Source organism: Mustela putorius, unplaced genomic scaffold, assembly GCF_011764305.1.
Source record: "Mustela putorius furo isolate JIRA1106 unplaced genomic scaffold, ASM1176430v1.1 tig00001069_pilon_pilon_pilon, whole genome shotgun sequence".
Lineage (NCBI taxonomy): Eukaryota > Metazoa > Chordata > Mammalia > Carnivora > Mustelidae > Mustela > Mustela putorius.
Genome location: NW_025421558.1, coordinates 2,833,468 through 2,839,181, shown reverse-complemented (window position 1 = coordinate 2,839,181; position 5,714 = coordinate 2,833,468).

Below are 5,714 nucleotides of genomic sequence, written 5' to 3'. Positions count from 1 at the left end.
GGCCAAAATACCAATTGTTTAAATGAATGGGCAATGAAAGCTTGGGTGTCTGTTTCTGGAATCTGGGCCTTGGTTTAATAGAACCAGAAGAAATCGATTCTGTGTTCAGACAAATGACAATAGAGTCATTTTTAGAATTTCAATTTAGCTTCTAACCAGGGAAGAGACCCTTAGTCTGATGGAGACTTGATCATTAATTTCTGTGTCAGTGACATGAGGGCCTCACTTCTGGGCCCTCTGAGCTCTAATGAGAGGTGGAGTTTCCCTGACCACCTCGCAGTGAATGGCGGTATCAGGTCACGTCTAGCCACTGTGGGGTTTTGCATTAGGGCCCAACCTAAGTTTCTGAGTCAGCTCAGAGCCCGCCTTTCTCATTTAGAGGAAAGGCATTCATGTGGGTACATCATGGTTCCCCGCTGCCCTCACATCAAGGCCTGCCCATGTTGGCATTCCCCATCGGCACACCCGCCATACTGTCCTCCTGGCTCCTGCTCCCTTCTGGGCCTTTGGACATGCTTTTCTTTAGAGGTCGGTATTTCCAAGAACTGTTTTAATTCCTCAAGCTCTGTTGTTGGCCCCTTGCATTCTTTCATAGCCTCCTGAGGTTAGCCATACCAGAGGTTTCTCATGTGATATTACAGTGTTCTATTTATGTATCTTCCTTGCCAGACTAGGAGGTCTGGGTGGGCAGGACTAATGGTCCCACCCAGATCAATCATGTCTGTGATCAATGGACATCTGGAAAATAACAAGATGAATAAATCAGTAGTGATTCCCTGTCCTCCCGGTCTTCATAGCTGAGGTAAGCAGTGTTTCCTCAGTGTCAGGGGTCAGGGGTGAGCAGCTACAGCCCAGGCTACTGAGAGGCCTGACCCAGTGATTTCTGGGTGTCAGCCCAGAAGCAGCCCCCTTCAAGCACTCACAGAACACCCAAGGAGCAGGTTGGGAGCTGCTGAGCCTCCCCGCATGGGCCTGGGGAGATATGGGCTTTCAGATGCCTGGACCGGAAAAGAGCCTGACAGAAGAACAGACTGGAATCTGGCAGCCAGGGAGCTCCTTGTGTGTCCGAGACCATTGGGTCACTCTGCCACGGGGGCTGTCGGGAACAGAGACAGGGGCGGGGTGCAGCAGGCTTCTCCCTGAGAGGGTGATCTAGGGACAGTGAGGAAGCTTCCAGCACTGATCTACCCATAGAGGGAAAGCTGCTGCCCCAAAGCAAGGTAGGATTTCCCCAGAAGAGGGTGGGGATGCTGAATCAGACAGGAGAGATCCAGGAGACGGTGGGCCCAAGGACTTCCCGGCACATTCTGATGTGATCTATGGTCTGTAGGATAGTTTATTCTACACAATAGAGGTGGTTGTTTAATATCTGAAGTCCCCTAATTGGAACGACACCCTCGAGAGGTGGTTGTTTAATGTCCCACAGGGGCAGAGGGGCTGTGGGTGGGGGGGTGGGATGGCTGTCACCGGGAGCCTCGGGCAGGCCTCAACCCTATTCATCTCCAGTTAGCACAGGGAGTTTTGTTGTTTGTCCTAACGGATTTTAGGAGAGATTTTTCAGTGAAATGAGTCCAGGTGGTGTCTCTAACATATGAGTTACTACCTAGGCAATTTCCTGGTTGAACAGGGGAGCCCAGAAGGGGCTAGAAGCCTCTACCCTTTTAAGTGGCAGCCAGGGCCTCGGGGCTCCATCCTACATGGAGTCATTTTCAGAGGATCCTGTCCAGCACTAGAAGCCTCGCTCGAGCCCACCACCAGATACCGTCTTCTCCCTGCAAGCTGCTTGTCGGGTTTGCAAGGACAGACCGCTGAGACTCCAAACTGCACAGCTGTCATGCCTGTTCTAGTCCTTTCAATGGAAGCATGTGGGGGAGAATTCTGCCTGAGGCTTGCCTCACTACACCCACCTGTCTCAGGGTTGGGAGCAGTGAGATCAAGTAAGGAGAGGCATCCCACACCTGCCAACAAAGAACCTCATCATCATACTAAGAGAGTGGCCTCAGATCCGTTTGCAACACTGTGTTAAGGACTAAATGAGGGGGACCTAGACCAGCAGGAATATTTCTCAGGACAACTGGCAAAGCTCTTATGTACTGGTCTGAACTGCTATAGTCAGACTTAGGTGCAAAATCTCAGCTAATCCTGGCAGCCCTTGGCATCACTGCACAGAAATGTTATCAGAGTTTCTAATGAGACAAGATTCCCCCTCCTACCAGCCACATTTCCGCCCAACCTGGTGAGGAATTACTGAGTAGAGAACACAGCACTTGGGAGGGTTAATAAAGATATTTTTAGTTTTCTTTTCTTTTCTTTTCTTTTTAAAGATTTTATTTATTTATTTGACAGAGAGAGATCACAAGTAGGCAGAGAGGCATGCAGAGAGACGAGGGGGAATAGGAGGGAAAGCAGGCTCCCTGTCCAGCATGGAGCCCGATCCAGGGCTCGATCCCAGGACCCTGAGATCATGACCTGAGCCAAAGGCAGAGGCTTTAAGCACTGAGCCACCCAGGTGCCCCTAGTTTTTTCAAATTGAATTTTTCAAATTGAATTTTTCAAAGCATTTTTAAGAAACAAGCCTCAGAACCGAGATCATTCTTGAGAAGGAAGAGTAAGTTGGCATTCACCCTCATTCACAGACTTCAACACACATGTTGACACTCATTCATTCACTATTCAACAAATATTTATTGAGGACTTATCAGGGACCCAGACCCAACAAAGTTACGATCTCAGTTCCCCGATCGCTTTCAGCAAAGCTGTGGAGGCGAGTTACAGAATCCTTAAGAAAGAGTTCTGAGGACAAAAGGAACTAGTCATTTTGCATGGTCACAGGAGGGAGTGGGGAAGGGCAAGGCAGGTGATCTGCACTCTCTCCCCACCAAAGCTTTGTGACAAGCCTGTCACCCCAAGGCAGGAAGGATGGCCCTTGATGACACTGATTGGCTTGAGGTGCTCCAGGTCCCGTCAGGCAGATCTGTGCTGACAATAGCTGGAACTTGATGGCTTCCCCAGCCTCACAGATAGCTGAGTTTCTTGATGCCTGATGTGGTGACAGCTCTGGTAGGCTATCCTGATATTATTTCTAGGTTTGTGCAGGGTCTGGGGTTTCCCTAGGTAGTCACAATTAAGAGGGAGCCAACTCTACAGGCACGGACTGGTAATGTGATTGATCAGTGAGAAGAGACCACCGGATCCTAGTCTAAATATTGAACATCAAAGTCTCAGGAAAGGGCAGGAAGTGATCTTCCCAAACTGGCTTCAGAAAAAGGACTGCATGGGAAGAAGTAAAACTTTCCCTGTTTGCTGACAATGCAATACTCTATATAGAAAACCCTCAAGACTCCACCAAAAAAAAGTATTGGAACTGATCAATGAATTCACTAAGGTCTCAGGATACAAAATCAGCACATGGAAATCTGTTGTATTTCCATATATTTTAACAAAGCAGCAGAAAAAGAAATCCATAAACCAATTCCATTTATAATTACAACAAAAATAATAAAATACTTGGAAATAAACTTAATCAAGGAGGTGAAAGACCTGTGAAAACTATAAAACATTAATGAAAGAAATAAAGATGACACAAATGAATGGAAAGATATTCCATGCTCGTGGATTAGAAGAGCAAATGCTGTAAAAATGCTACCCAGAAGCAAACTCCAGATTTAATCCAATTCCCATCAAAGTACCAACAGCATTTTTCATAGAACTAGAACAAGACTCTTAAAATTTGTGTGGAAGAAAAGACTCTGAATGGCCAAAGCAATCTTGAAAAAGAAGAACACTGGAGGTATCACAATCCCAGATTTTAAGATACACTACAAAAAAAAAAAAAAAAGGTACTGACACAAAAATAGACATATAGGTCAATAGAACAGAATAGAGAGCCCAGAAATATACCCATGTTGGTTCATCTTCAGCAAAGAAGCCTAGAATATGCAAGAGGAAAAAGAAAGTCTGCTTAACTAGTGGTATTGGGAACACTGGTCTGCAACATGCAGAAGAATGAAACTGAACCACTTCCTACATCATACACAAAAATAAATTCAAAATGGATTAAGGACCTGAGACCTAAAACCATAGAAGAGAGCACAGGGAGTAACTTCTCTGACATTGACCATACCAACTTCTTTCTAGATCTGTCTCCTGGGACAAGGGAAACAAATGTAAAAATGACCTATCGAGACTCAAAATAAAAGGCTTCTGCACAGCAAAGGAAAAAAAAATCAACAAAACTTAAAGACAACCTATGGAATAGGAGAAGATATTTTCAAATGACATATCTGGTAAAGAGTTAATATCCAAAGTATATAAAGAACTTATACAACTCAACACCAAAAAGCAAATAATGCAATTCAAAAATGGGCAGAAGACATGAATAGACATTTCTTCAAAGACAATCATATGGCCAATAGACTTATGAAAAGATGCTCAACCTCACTCATCATCAGGGAAATGCAAATCAAAACCACAATGAGATATCACCTCACACCTGGCAGAATGACTTAAAATAAAAAATACAAGAAGTAATAATGTGGGTGAGGATGGGAGAAGTAGGAACCCTCATGCGTTCTTTGTGGGAATGCAAACCAGTGCAGCCCCTGTGGAAAACAGTATGGATGTTTCCCAGAAAATTAAAAATAGAACTACCCTCTGATCCAGTAATGCGAGCACTGGATACTTACCCAAAGAATATGAAAATACTAATTCAAAAAGATACCTGTGCCTTTTGTTTATAGCAGCATTATTTACAATAGCCAAATGATGGAAGCAGCCCAAGTGTCCATCAACGGATGAATAGATAAAGATGTGGTGTATATACATCTACATAATGGAATATCATTCAACCACAGAAAATAATGAAATTTTGCCACACTCAAAATCAGATCTAGAATTTAATGCTAAGTGAAGTAAGTCCATGAGAGAAGGTAAATACCACAGGATGTCACTCCTATATGGAATTTAAGAAAGAAAACCAACCAAGAAGAGACAAACTAAGAAACATATTCTAAACCTCAGAGAACTGAGGTTACAAGAGGGGACGGGGGTGAAAAATGAGGGAAATAACTGAAGGGGATTAATGGTAATATACTGCGATGACCACTGAGTAACGTATGCAAGTGTTGAATCATATTGTATACCTGAAATATAACACAGCATGTTAACTATACTGGAATTAAAATAGGAAAAGATTCCACAGTTCTCCCAGACCCTGATACATTTTAAGTGTAAAACTAATGGTTTTCCCAATAGATAACTGATGGCAATCACATAATTGATTTCATGAGCCTCCAGCAGGAAAGATCCATATGCTTGTCCTGACTCCTCCCAGTAGAGGCTTATGGGCAAGGGATTCTGCTTCCATATTTTAAGGAATGTCCTGATTACTTGAGCCTCTCTCCCTTCTCTCCACCCCAGGAGCTTAATTGGCAATCCGCCCCTGCCTTTCATAGAAGCTCTACCATTCCACCTTTCACAGAAGATCTACCATTCCAAATCCTCAGGCCCCAAACCCAGATATCAGCTTTGACTTCTACATACTATACATGCAATCTTTAGGAATGCATCGGTTTGTAAAGATTTTTGGAAATTCTACAAAACATTTGGAACTTCTCACCACTTAACTACCCCCTGGTCTGAGTCACCACTTGCTTGGATTGTTGGAACAGCCTCTACTGTGCTGTCTTTCATGGTCTCCTCCCCACCTCTACCAT